A 15,233-nucleotide genomic window follows, 5' to 3' on the forward strand; every position below is an offset into this window, starting at 1 on the left:
AACAGCCTTTGAAATGAGTCTGTGAAAGCAGAGGTATGGTTAAAGTCAGGATATGTCTGTTGCCCGTCGACTGACTGGTGGAGGTTGAGTGTGTGTGTATGGACTTTGGGATTCCACTGTATAGTACAGTATAGTATAATATATTTTAATTGGTAATAAAGGCATTCTCTATTTTTTTTTTTTTTAAATAGAGAGGAGCTTTTTTCCCCACGCATGCTTGTTTAGTTTTTTTCTAACATGTCATTTGTGCTTTTGGGTTGATGTGGGGACATGTGTCATTGAATGTATTGTTTTAGTGAAGTGTGGCTTTTTTGCTCTAGTAAAGCACCATTGTGAGAGCACTTGGAGAGGGGATGAGAGCTCTGTTAAAGTGCTTTGTATTGTTCAGGTGAGTGTGAAGAGCAAGATCAAAATTAATAGAGGGTGTTACTCATTTAATTAGACCCCTTCAGTTTCATTTATCTGACGTAGACCTGAGAGCCGCCACACACAGACACACTCATAGACACACAGCAATACTGGATCTCAGAGTTAAACTGCGTGTTTGACTAACAGCTGGACATATGAGACTTACAATAAGTACCAGAGTATAACCATGTGTTTAGTATAAGTAGTTTTTTTTTTTTTTTTTTTGCTTTACAGTAATGAGAATCTGGGGATAAGGTTATTTTAATTTGCTTTTTTTCCAAAATAATAAATAAAAATCTTAATCTTACTTAAAGCTGCAGTCCGTAACTTTTTTGGTTAAAAATGATACAAAATCATTTTTTGAGCAAGTACACAACCAGCCAGTGTTCAAAACTATCTCCTTTCCTCTGCCTGATTCACAACGGTAAGCTTGTAATAATGTTTTCAAATAAGAGTGGTACTGGTAGGTTGCCACCGTTTATCTTTGCGTCATTACGTCATATCAGTTTACATAAGAACGAGTCCCAGCTAGTTGGCTTTTTCATGTGAGGATGCTGCAGGTGGCGGATCATTTATAGCCTTTTCTCACAGCAGCTGGAATAATTAAACGTATCATTTTGATGGCGGAATGTAATCCAGAAAGGTCCAAATGACAATCATCAGTGATAACTGGAGATTCACTCATAGTCAAAAGCAAAAGACTTCGGACTGTCGAGTGGCTACAGAAACACTCTACAGGTAACGCTAATACACACTAAATACATGTAGCCACGCAATGCTGATGTTGTTAACCTGAACAATTTGAGAACAAAGTATAACGGTAATAATAATTTGCACGGTTTGATGTGATCCGAGCTAGTGATCGTTAGATTTAATCACCATTGTCAGCGTGATTTATTGTACTGCTTTTTTTCCCTCAGTTTGTCAGAACAAAAGTGGCAGACATGTTACTTGTTCAGATGACATTTTTCAGTGAAAATTCTTACTTTGGTCATAATTCCAAGACTACAGTCTGTGATTCTGAAGTACAGTATCCACAAAAATGACAGCAAACATATGCACAACCCACGTAAAGATAATTCCGCAAACAACTGCAATTGTAGGTTTCAAAGAGAGATGGCGACAAAGAAGCAAAACTTATGGACTGCAGCTTTAAAATGCACTTCATTTTTTATAAAAAGAAAACTAAATAGATTTTTCCTTTTGATACTAAGGTGAAATATGACTTGAACATATCTTAGTGAGATTCACCCAAACACACATTACAGTTTTGATAGAAATGCAGGGCTAATCCATAATGAAACATTTGTGAATTTCCCTACAGTGAAGGGAAATTTATGATAATAGACAATACACTTCACACTATTAGGTGGGAAGAAAATAAGACCAAGTCCCTGTGTTTTGTTCACTCAATCTTCCGGCTACTCTCATAAATTTGCATGCATATAGCCTAGCTCAATAAAGAGAGTGCAGAAAAACATCTCTGAAATTTGGTTGGTAATGACAACGGGTTTGGTTGTCAGACTTTCATTGACCTTTTAAAAGGAAAATTGTGAATTATGCAGACAATCCTTATTCAGGGTTTGATTTACTATTAGAATAAATGATAATACCAAGGTCAAGTGCTGTTAATGCGGGACTGTTCTGTACTCCACAGGTACTGGGTAACACAAGATTTGAAAGGAGTCGTTCTCTGAATGGACTTTTGTTTAGCCATAATTCTCACTGCTCCCCTGGTGATGTTTAAATCTCTGGATTTAGTGAATAATTTGAAGACATTTTGTTCTTGCTAAGGAGTTACTTAGCAGATGGTTTTTTTTATATATATATATATATATATATATATATATATATATATATATATATATATATATATATATATTTAAAGCATGTTACACTGTGTCCTAACTAGAAGTGACACAATAAAGTGACATCTTTTATTTCTGGTTCCTGGTTTAATACCAGGAGGTTTAAAGGGGTCATATGATGCTATTTTAAAAGTTCATTATTTTGTTTATTGGTTGTAACAGAGTATGTAAAAAATAAAGTAAAAAAAAAAAAAACACAAAACAAAATTTTTTTCACGTTTTGTTCATAGTGCTCTGATTGGCCAGCTGACCCAATGAATTGTGGTTGGTCAAACACCTCAAATGCCACGAGATCTCGTCACACCCCTAATATATACCAAAAGAGGGTTTGCGCTGACGCGAGCTGTTAGTAAATCTGGCCCTTAATGTCGTCCACGCAATTACCACTGACGCTTCAAAAAGTTGATAAAGAGATCATAAAAATAATCCATATGAATCAAACGGTTTAGTCCAAATTTTCTGAAAAGACTTGATCGCTTCTGTTTAGAATCGCTGATCAATGTTTATATGTGAATAAAAGCATAAATTAAATCTTTTCATCAAGTGATTGAGTCTCTTCAGAAAATTTGGACTAAACTGCCCAATTCATATTTTAACAATTTTTTTAGGAATTTTTTTGAAGCATCAAAGCGGTAGTTGTGTAGCTGTCTATGGAGGGACAGAAATCTCTCAGATTTCATTAAAATGTGTATATACTGGTAGAAATTTGTCAAACAGTAGTGATTTTGGAGTATTGTCTCTATCGCGGTTAAGCTCACATGATGTTGTTTTTCTGTATGATCACGAAAGTTTATCGTTTACATGCTTTTTTAAGCATTTAAGGTTAAAAAACAAGTGGTTTTAAACTGTTGAAGTGCAATAAGCACATATCGCCCACCCCTACGTTACACACTATAGGGAAAAAAAAAACATTAAAAAGCATCTCATGACCTCTTTAAAAGTGTGATGCATTTTTACTAGCCCAGTACTGCTTTATTTTTACTAGGTATGCTTGAAACTAGGTCAGATTTGGTCATTGGCATAGACGCCTGCGCTGGTACCCTGTTGGTGGAAAAGGTCTAACTTATGTGACAGTGCAGACTCTGTTCAGAAAACTAAAAGCACATTTTCAGTTTGTGGCATGGGTTTCATTTTGTGCAACAGCCATCTTCAAGTACTTTTAAGTATATCCTCTAAACAACAGCCCTGCTGATGTCTGCTTCACAAGGTGTAATTTAATCCCACTTTACAACCTCCAAAAGCATTATCGGTACATGTATGGTTACTTTGGAGTTTTTCCTCCGTTGCACCGTGTAATATGAGCAGAAAAACCTTGTCCAGGGTTTCCGCGGGGTCTTAAAAAGTCTTAAAAAGTCTAAAATTCTGAACTTTAAATTTAAGGCCTTAAAAAGTCTTAAAAACGGCCAGATTTTCATCCGAGGTCTTAAATTTCATTTAGTCAGGTCTTAAATTTTTTTACCCATTTCCAGAAACGCTAGCTGCTGAAAGTTATTACAAAGTAGCAAAAAAGTAGCGATTCGTAGTTCTTTCTGGGGTATATTGGTGTTGGTATACGCGGTGATAAAACTACAAATCCCGTGATAAATGCAATACCTGCTCGCGAAATACGTCTGCGTCTCCTCAGAGTTTGTTAAAGTTCGGCTACGTGTGGAAAATGGGAAAGTGTACTTTCAGCGAGACATGGCTAGATCACAGCGATTTCTGCTGTTGGTTACAAGCGATACCCAGCTCCAGGTACGAGGCTCACTGCAAACTTTGCAAAAAAAAAAAAAAAAATCAATTAGAGAGTCTGGGTGTGAAGCGGTGTAAAGGCGCTGGAGTCACACGCCAGAGCGGAGAAACACAAGCTAGCCGCAAAATCCCTTCAGCGGACTCGGCCAATTAGCCTCACCACTGCCGTCGTCCTCCTCAATGCCTGGTTCCTCCGGTCTCCAGCGCGATATCATCACAGCTCCGTCGAACAACCTTCGGGGTACTTTTGGAGCGACTGACACATCGAAAGCCGAGGTGATTTGTATACTACACACGGTGACTAAACAAACACTAACGTTACTCATTTAATAGCAACAGTGAGATTAGCGATCTCTTCCAAGTGATGTTCCCTGATTCAGTAATCGCGAAGCCGTTCTCTTGCGGGCCCAACAAGATCGCTTATGGCGAGATTTGGATTGGGGGAGTTTATAAAGAGGGAATTGATTCGTACTCTTACCGGGCCGTATGTCGTAACGTTCAATGAAAGCCAAAATCAGACCACCAGGCCATTGTTCTGGAACAATGGAATTGTTAAGTCGAGGTACCTGGGCTCACAGTTCATGGGACAGTGCGGGACACACACACACACACACACATATTCATATATCAGATAATCCATGTTAGATAGATACTCTAATTATCCCGAGTTAAGTATCTATCTATCTAAAATGGATTATCTGGTGTGAGTGTGTGTGTGCTACATTGGTTGTTACATGGGTTGGAGTAGCCTGTTCAATCTTTATTAGGCTATTAATATGCTGTTTTGTAATGTAAATAAATATGAGATGAAATCTATTCTATTTGAGGGCAAGTTTGTTTTAGCCTATTTTCATTTTGGGCCTAAGGTTTTGGGCATTTGGCACATTGATGTGTGTGGAAGGTTAATAATGTGATTGCTTTATCTGTAAATTAAATTAATGCTTTTTCAATGACTGAATTCATTGAAATAAAATGATTTTTTCAGAATTTCTTTGATTTGAATATTTTTTGGTAATGCGTCGTGTAGGTCTTAAATTTCAATCTTCATGGTCTTAAAATGTCTTAAAAAGGTCTTAAATTTGACTTACTGAAACCTGCATAAACCCTGTTGTCAGTGAGAGCGAAATTTTAGCACAACCTAAGGATTTGTTTTTCTCCAGTTGTCTTTAACAGTGGTTCCCAAACTTTTTCTGCCGGGTCCCCTTTTGCAGACAAAAATATTTCCCATCTGCATGCACCCACATAAAGACACTCTCAGACATGAAATCCTGTAGGATTTATTTAAAACATTGTAATCAATACAGTTCTACAATTTCTCAACTTCAGTGGGCTTCTCTTTGTGTTCGGGATGTGCAGTCTCTAAGTGGCGTCTTAATTTGCTCGGCTTCATACTGTCAGAATTAATATTTTGAGGCACGCAATTCATTACCCACTGGTGAATCCGAGGGCTAGATATGCCTTGTCATGTTTTCTTGTCTTAGTTTTGGTAGTAGTGATGTTTGAAGTGCTTTACATTTACCTGGCATTGACAGTCACTTCACAAACTTGTCCATGCCTAGTGCTAAACCAAGCATCATTCATTTATATTTTTACAGGGCTCCCTGCGACACTCAATTCTGATTCTTCAATCGCGCCATCTAGTGGTCTATTATTCTAGGACAACAACCGCTACAACTGATAAGACCGCTCAAGCGGGTACTGCGAGTCATCTTGAGGTAAGAAAATGTCAAATTAATATTTTGTTCAATTATTTGCAAGTAGCTGTATATAATAGGTGGGATAAATTCGCAGTGGGGTGTTTCATCACCCTGAAGATGTTTCTTTTGCATAACAATTCTTTCAGCCGAACACAATCAGAGTTATATTAAAGGGTCATGAAACCCCAAAACACTTTTTTTGAGATGTAAACAGATATGTATTAGGGCTGCACGATTAATCGCATGCTATTCTCACGCGCATTTCGTCAGTAAAGCCGGTTCCCTGATTACCGCTAAATCGCCATCACCTGCTTTCAAATGAAGCGGCATTTAATAGACAGAGCCGTAGGTCACTGAAAAGCCACGCAATATCGCGTTCATATCGCAGATGAATCGCCTGCGATAATGAACGTGATATTGCGTGGCTTGTCCGTGAACTACGGCTCCGTCTATTAAAAGGCGCTCCGTTTAAAAACAGGTGATGGCGATTTAGCGGTAATCAGGGAACCGGCTTTACTGACGAAATGCGCGTGAGAATAGCATGCGATTAATCGTGCAGCCCTAATATGTATAGGCTGCACATCATTGAAAACACTAAAGGTACTCATTAATGTTATTCATAAGTGAAAAATAGTTATTTTTGCATTTTTCAGAGCGATTTCTGTCTTCCGGTTTGAAAAGCTGAGCCGGCGCAACGTAAAAAAATCTGACGTAATCATGTACTTTCGGCCCAAGTATGGGCATGGTCGAACATGCTGACGTAGACCGCTTCGAGCATTTCTCGACATATATTCATGACTTAAAGCTCATTTAATCCAATCACTGCGCTGTAGTATGCATAAGATTATAAGTGCGGTATTATGCATGAGGAAGTATCACTTCTCTGGGTAGTTGGTGCTTGTTTCCTCAGCGCTACAACACAATGTGTTTTCCTGCGACGCGACCAGAGCAGAGGTTTGTGTGCATGTGGATTGTTTTGCTGTGATCTACCAGCACAAATGGAAAATATGTTCGCGTGAGATCGCATTACAGCGGAGAATTCAAATGTCACAAAAGTGCTGTTCATTCACCTCTGCCTGCTCTAGCTGTGTTCAAACACGCGAGCCGTAGGCTGTTTCCCTCAGCACAGCAGCACATGAGTGTTGTTTGTATTTTGCTCGCGATGCGGTCAGAACTGGAGTTTGAATACGAACACATGAAAAATATGAATACAGAATAAAGTATCTGTGTTTAAAGTTTTTATTTCACACATTCTCCTGCACCAAACATTAACCAGCACGGTGTAGTTATGCACACATATTTCATCAAGTCTTCTTCAAAAGAATTATATGTGCAAATTGGACACTGATACAGTGGTGTAGCCTATCTGAACGCGACGACACGATTATTCTAATAGACAAAAGACTGATTTTGAGACTGCAGTGCTCGTAAACGTAATCAAAGTAGCCTATTATTAGCCCTATTAAATATTCTTTCACATTTCTCCCTTGTGCTTGGGAGTTTGTTGTCATTTTCCCTGTGCTCATATATTAATATTCATTATTCTGTATAATGAGTGTGCTCTATGTCTGTGCTTTATTGGTTGTTCTCTCCCTTCTTCTCCCCCTCTACACTCCTACTTTTCCAGAGCTTTACATGCCCATTTTAACAGACTTTTTTGAGCTTTGAGGTGTGAACGACCAGGGTAAAACAGGGGGGTTTCATGACCCTTTAAATAATATCATGGCTCTTCCCAGCTTTTGTAATGGCACTGAATAGCGTCTGAGATTTTGAAGCTCCAAAATGCACATCCATCCATCATAAAAGTAATCCATATGACTCCAGTGGGTTAATAAATGCCTTCTGAAGCGAAGTTATGGTTTTTGTAAGAAAACTTTAAAACTTTCTGAACTATTATTTCCGGCAACGGCCGTACACGCGTTCACGAGAGAGTCGAGTTCTGGCAGAAAGGTGACCTCTGACCTGACGTATGATGTAGAATGTAACTCCTCTTCTTAAATCGAAATCCTGAGATCTTTTTCTTTAAAACTTCTCATTTTAGACTTCTAATTCGTGACCGCCATTTTGTTTTTCTCTATCCTCTGCTCTTCCGCATTGGCCAGTTCTCGCCGAAGTTTACGCTATGCCTACGTCCTTCCCGTCGGAACTCAGCTCTGCCATTGCCGGAAGCCAGTAATTATAGTTTATAAAGGTTTAAATATGGAAATATTTGTTGCTTTGCTTCAGAAGGCATTTATTAACTGGAAAACTGGATAACTTTTATGGTGAATGGATGGGCTTCAAAAACTCGCCCACTATTCAATGCCATTACAAAGCTGGGAAAAGCCAGGATATTATTTAATATAACTCTGATTGTGTTCGGCTGAAAGAAAGTCATGTACGCCTAGGATGGCATTTTTTCTGGTGAACTATTCCTTTAAACTGATGATCAAAATAGTTGCTTTGATAAAACTGCCTGTTGCTTTTTGGCTTACATGATCACACTTTTCCATATAAAAGTGTTTTAGGGATGTTAGGGATATTCTTAAGGCATTTAATGACAAAATTGCGATTTGGGTGTCTGTGAGAAGGAAAAATTACACTGATTATAATTTGGCCACTGATGTGTGTTGCCCTTTCAGACAGTTGTACACTACAGTTTAAATGTTTTGGGTCAGTCAAGTTGCTTTGATCACAGGAATAAATTACATTTTAATTATATTTAAATATAGAACAGTTCTTTTAATTTGTCATATTTAATATTACTGTATGTTTGATTAAAAAATACAGAAGATTCTTTCAAAAACAATACAAAAATCACCACAAAATTTTGAATCATAGTGTACATGAAAGTTTTAAACATCAGAAATGAGAAGAATTGTTTAATGTTGGTAAAACGCATATTTCTAATACATATTTTATTGATTATTGATTCAATTAATGCACATATCACTTGAATATGTGCCAAAGCCCATAACAAAAAAAGAGAAAACATTAGGAACAGAAGTGTGTTAGTGGCTCTTCACATGCATGCCATATTGTATAAAGGAAAAAAAGGATGCTGAGGCAGAACTACGTCCTCCTTATGGTGCTTGTTCATCTGAAAACTGTACATATGTATAGTATTATCTGTTGAAGCACTGACTGTTGTAACATGCAGTAAAAAGCTGTAACACTTTGATCATCTATGTGACATTCGGCTATATGTTAGTGTGACCTGTGCCGTAACTGCATTGCAGAGGCTTTATTTTGAACGTAACAGATTCAGATTCAAGTTACAAAATTGTGTTATAACATTGAGAATTCAGATGTTCTTTAATATATTATAATGTGTTATGAAAGCAATTTCTGTTATTTCTGCAAAGCGAGAACACAGCAGAAAAGCAAACTTGCTGGGGATTGACAGTTTTGACTTCGAATGTGAAAACTTGCACATGCAATACCTAGAAATGTGTTGTTCGAGTTGTTTCGCTGCTCAAAATCATTTATTAAACAATTAAGCTGTTGTCATCTCGTGCAATTATGAGACTGGAGCTCAATCAGATGAACAACACAAAGAAAATAATTGCATTAGAAAGTAAATGCATGACACACTTATCAGAATGCTTTTGTGAACTGCAAACTGCTTTAAAGTTTCATTTATTTTTAATTTCCTCCACAAACAAAATTAATCAGACAGGAGTAATTAAATACACCTGTCTCCAAGGTAATAGTTTCCATGGTAATCGGTTTTTGATTCATTGCACCAATATATATTTGTGCCTTTCAGACTAGTTTTTCATTTCAACAAGACAAACACAAGATTTGAGTGTAAAAATATTAGTAACAGTTTCTCTTTTAGTTGGATTTCGATTTGTGACTTTTGGCATGAACAGGAAAAACTATTAAGTGCTGTGAAACTGCTAAAGCTGACACACATAAGAGGTTTATGAGGTTTAGAGGTTTTACTCCACTGATGGCCAGTTGCTGTTAATGTACATTTACCATGGTATTGAATGCAGGGTTCTATGCTTACATTTCTTTTTAGCAGCGCTTGTGCTGCTATTTTGAAAAAATTTCAGAGCAGATTCATAATTTTAGGAGCACCTTCTGATCAATGACAGTAATAAACTTTCCCATTATGAGGCGATATTTGACTTTTTTTTTTTTTTTTTTTTTACATTTCTAAGGGCATTTTTTCTAACCTTATTAAATGTCACTTATGTCAAATTCATACATTTATATTTATAAATTGAGTTGGAATGATAAGAGACAATCAGGAAGAAAAAGTTGCCAATCAATTGAAATCAGTATCGACAAAATTCATCTTTGCACTGCAGAGGTGGCACAGAAGAACAAAAAGGTGGTATTTAGGTATATTTACAGACTGTTTAATGAGGCTCAGAAGTTGCATGAATGCATTTACATTCATAACAATGTTATGAGTTTAATGTTTTAAATAGAAGGTTTTGAATATAGAAATATTAAACGATTTAAATGGAATAACTGAAACGATGCTTTGAAAATGAAACTAGTTCCAGCAGGGGCGTCTTTGTCACTGAATCATTCATTCAATCGATTCGTTCAAATGGCTGATTCATTCAGAAACAAAGCAAGCGACTGTCATTATGAATGAGTCATTGAATCATTGACTTACTAGATTCATTGGAAAATGAGTCATTACAAAATAACTTCATGTTTATTGAATTGTTTTATAAATCAGTATTACATTTGCAAACTCCCTTTATAATCATTAAAAAGCTGTCACTCATCTCAGTTCATGATGATTTCACAAACTTTCCTTTATCAATTAAGTTGTCTACACTGCACAATCAATCTCTTATTCACATCGTGTCTGTACTATGTTTGTTATAAAGAGAGAATACATGAGCATGCATAACTCAGCACTGAACAAACTCCAGTGTTTTGAGCGGCGAGTGGATTTTAACTTAAATGCCTCTGATTGGCCATTGTGTTCAAGAAATCAACAGATGTGTCTGTGATTGGCTGCATTGCTCAATGCTGCAAAACATGTTCTCTCTCCACGTTTCTCAGAGTGCAAACACAAATACGCACTGGTGCTTTTGCAAAATCTGTTTGGCCAATGTGCTGTTATTAGTTTCAGCTGAGGGTGCACCCTCTAGCACCCCCGTAGAACCGGGCCTGATCGGGTCAGTGGCACTGGTGCTCCTAAATACTTTTTCAGTCGCACACAGTAATTTTCAGTCACAAATGCGATTCTTGGCCCAAACTGAGCAAAAATATGTAATTTGGTACAGTTGCTGATATTTATATGGCCAAAAAGAAATAAATTCTTTGAAATGTAAATCAATTAAATCTTTGTAGCAGTATATCAGACTATTAACATAAAATGCATATAAATATCAGTTGTCACTCTATATCTCTTAACCCATTTGTGCTGAATGGTAACCCAATTTTTCTGAATGGTTTCATGCATATAGTAATGTTAATAGTGTCCTATGTGAACATGTTCTGCATTTATTTTCCCCAGGTTTTTTTTTTTTCCTTTTCTTGAAAATCATATTTGAATGTGCGGCTGCTATAGTTGCCGGTGGGCAAATATGTTGTAAGCACCCCCTCAATGTAAAATTTAAATAGGAGGGTAACATTTGGAATCTAACTCAAAATAACTGCTTTCAACAGATCAATCTTTATTCATAAACAGATTTATTATGTATAAAAGTCGAAGAACATTCGATGTGAACCCAAAAAGGCTGCATCTAGCTTATAATCTCTTGAATATGAAAAAACCAAACAAACAACAAATCCATTTGTCTTAAAGTGGTGGAACATTGTGCAGAACAAAGTGCAGCCATTAAGTTGCCTCAGCAGGCAGTGTGTATCAAAAAGTTAAATGAAAATAATATATAATATATAATATATAATAATAATAATAATAATAATAATAATATATATATATATATATATATATATATATATATATAGGACATGGGGGTGGGACAGTAGAGCTGTGGAAAGATTGCTCTCTCATCTCCTCCTTTTGACAGATTTATTCATTTTATTCTATTTATAGAGATGCCAGTTAAAGGGTGAAGTTACACTCTAAAAAATGCTGGGTTAAAAACAACCCAAAGGTGATTGGGTTAAATGTTTGTCCAACCTGCTGGGTAGTTTTATTTAACTCAACTATTGGTTAAAAATTACTGTATGGCTGGCTTAAAATGAACCCAAAGTATGTTGGAAATGAACCTTTATTTAATGTTTAATAAATGAGCATTCATTAATAAGTTTAATGAATAATAATTAAACAATAGACATTTCTTAAATTTCTTATTAATAAATGTTCACCTTTTGGTTATTATTGTTGCCTTTAGTAATTATGTCTGTTTTTTAATTTCCAACCTATTTTGGGTTCATTTTAAGCCAGCCGTATAGTAATTTTTAAACAATAGTTTAAATAAAACTGCCCAGCACTTGGGCAAACATTTAACCCAACCGTTGGGTTAAAACATCCCAATTGCTGGGTTTGTCCATTTTCAACCCAACTTGGGTTGTTTTTAACCCATTATTTTTTAGAGTGTATGTTTTAGGTGGGATGTTATGAAAGCAAAAAGCACTAAACAAGACCATTAACCTTGATTTATTAACCTATCCAGAGTATACCCCATTTCCCCATGATATATGCACTTACAAGTCATTTGGGCTAAAATGGGTTAATAATGTCTTAGTTTCATGATCAAAGCTCTGTAGTTTTTATTTTGATGGGCAAAACATATAATGCATTGAATACAGTGATGATTGAAAGATGAACAAACTCAAATGCCTGATGTATCATATTTGATACTCACATTTTAACTCTTTCCCCAACATCGTTTTCTAAAAAAGTTGCCAGCCACTGCCAGCCTTTTTGATAATTTTCACAAAAATGTCATGGCCCCCAGAATATTTTGTTGAATGAATATCTGAACATGCATCAAAAGAAAGAACCGAGCCTGTGCTTTTAAACAACAACAATAAAAAAGCTTTATTCTAGCATCATGCATTCTTTTTTTTAATCAACACTCGAATGTGGGTACGTTTCATTGAAAAGCAATATTTTGAACAAAAAGCTGAGAAAATCACATTCTTTTCAAAGACGTGCACGAGCAATGCTTTTATCACTTGTTTCTGCTCCTGTTTTGCCTGTGTTTTGATCCGGAGATTCTCTTTACTGTTTCACTGTTATTCTGAAAGTGTAAACAAGGAAAGCCCGAAAACTCGTCAATGGCAGGGAAAGAGTTAACATTATTTTTCTAAAAAAATTATGTATGCATAATCAATAATTCAGTCAAGTAAGTGTTCATCTTGAAATATTACCAACATAAAAAATGTTATATAGAACTTTTTACTTTTTAGCCTTTTTAACTTTTAACAGAATAAACTCAAAAGGCATGTATTAGATTGTGTACAACAGGTTTATCAGCAAAATTCTGATAAGTTTTGATAATTTAGATAATTAAAAATATGATACAGTAGACTTTATACGGTTAAGAAACCTTTGGAAAGCTAACAGGAGTGTACAGGTAAGAATAGGGGAGTTGAGGTCACATGAGCCATGTTGGAAACGTCATGATGACTAAATTCATTTCATGTCAGTCCTTCGATGTTTGGCAGATGCTGTTCGGAGACAGCTGCCCGTTGCCACATGCTCAGTGTGCAGGCCAGCAAGAGCGACCTTAGCATCAAACGTCTGCTACACATTGAGCTGACAGCTTCCAGACCCAACCACTGACTCAACTCAATCTGTTACACAAACGACAGCTACTTCTGTGACTCAGCCCATCCCTTCCCCTGCTCTGTGAGTGTGTGTTTGTGTGCCCATGTGACCAGTGCCGCGTTTGCCAGCGTCCAAGGAGCAGAGGGGCTGATGGGATTACATGGTGATCAACAGAACTGGATTTAGGCCTTTGTGGGGGAAGCTGTCTTTGTGTAGACAATGCTCACAGAAGACAGAAAGAAAACAGCGTCATTGTTGATTCTAGATTAGTTTATCAAGCTGAGTTTTTAATATCTGCTGTGGTTCGTTCATTGACTGTCTGATGCATATTGCACTCAAAACTGGAAGGTGCTTTCCAAAATTCACCAGTTCCAACCTGATTGGCCCTCTTTTGCAATTTCCTCCAGTAAGGGTGCACCAGCCCACCAGGTTTTTTAGCTGTAAAAAAGCAGTTTATGCTGCTTGATATTGATATTTCTTACCGTATTATTTTGTGTTGTTGTAATCATAAACACACTGGTTTGTAGTGCAAATCATTCTACAGTTTACTGCATTTTGCCATTCTTCTAGTTATTTACTTGTCTGGCACCAGACCAAGCTCAATTTAAAATTGGAGCATTGATCAGCGGTTTGCAGAAGCAGCAATGTCATCGAGTGATTTTTGCAGGTTGTGCAAAAAAAACATGAAAGTGAGTGGTATTTACACCCACTCGAGTGATTTGTTTGCTAAACTAAAGAAGTCATTCAGCATCGTCGAGAGGTTAAAAGGAATTGGATTGACGGTCGTGCTTGCCGTCGCTTATACCCGCCAATAGCGAGCAAGGTGGATAAGTCAGTCTGTGTTTGGTTCCCGCAAAAGTGTAACAGAAGCAGTAGAAATTAATGTACGGGTTTCCAGACTGAGTTGCCGGGCGAAATCAAATCGCCGGCAGATCAGGCTGGGTTTACCCAGTCTAGTTATTTACCTGTAGAGGCTAATGAATCAGATGTCTCACACTTTCAAAAAAAACCGCTTACTTCTGCATTGCAAAATAAGTTGGATACTATGAACGCTTTTGCGGAATAACTAAGCTCTGAATTTGCCAAAGTTGTCCAAGTTAGTGGCATTAAATCTTCAGAGTTTTGTTTGAGGCACTTATTAAAGTAACACTAAACGAGGGCGAGCCCCCAATTTGTTATGGACCCTGGCTCAAGGGGAAGCAACAAAACGAGGGATATGCTTAAAGCAAATGTAGGCTCAAAAGATAAGGCTTTATTAATCACAAAAATTGAACAATTAAGAAAAAAACTGTTTCTGTAAATGTCAGTATCATCAGTGTGCAATGCAGGTTGCCTGGCTGGATGTGCAGAACAGAACACAAACAAGGTCCCAAACCAAACTCCCCATCTTGACCCAGTTGACAGTCTCTTTAAAAGGAGCGTCTGAACCATAGCAACAGGTGTATCCAATGGACTGCAGATTGAAGTAATTAGTGGATGGAGCAACGAATCACAAAGCTCCCGAAACCAAACAGCGGGGTTCGTCACACTAGTAAACTAGAAACCCTCTGAAAGGTGCATTCTAACTTCCGTTTAGATGCTGTCCTGTTTCGGTCTCCATAGGAGCCCATTGTTAAAATGGGGTAAATAGAGCAACTGAATTAATTAAACAGAAATTTTTGAACATTAAAAATGAAAATGAGCGCAGGGTTAAGCTGTGCTGTTGTTCACTGCCACAACAACAGCAATAAACTGAAGAAATTCCTGGAAAGTACATGTTTTCAGCACGAACAAATCTAAAAAAAGTCTACTACTTTGCAGTGAATATGACCATCACTTAAAGGGTTAGTTCAC

General features: G+C 37.0%; 1 protein-coding gene across 3 annotated transcripts in view; it reads left to right on the forward strand.

Annotated features, from left to right (window-relative positions):
* The window catches only part of tjap1 (tight junction associated protein 1 (peripheral)), a 152,001-nt gene that overhangs the window by 34,329 nt on the left and 102,439 nt on the right, over positions 1-15,233 (forward strand). For all 3 annotated transcript variants that reach the window (XM_048205547.1, XM_048205548.1, XM_048205549.1), the window contains exon 2: positions 5,603-5,722. The gene's annotated coding sequence lies outside the window, so the exon portion shown is untranslated. The remainder of the gene's footprint in view (positions 1-5,602; positions 5,723-15,233) is intronic.

The sequence above is a fragment of the Megalobrama amblycephala genome, linkage group LG10, assembly GCF_018812025.1.
Source record: "Megalobrama amblycephala isolate DHTTF-2021 linkage group LG10, ASM1881202v1, whole genome shotgun sequence".
Taxonomy (NCBI): domain Eukaryota; kingdom Metazoa; phylum Chordata; class Actinopteri; order Cypriniformes; family Xenocyprididae; genus Megalobrama; species Megalobrama amblycephala.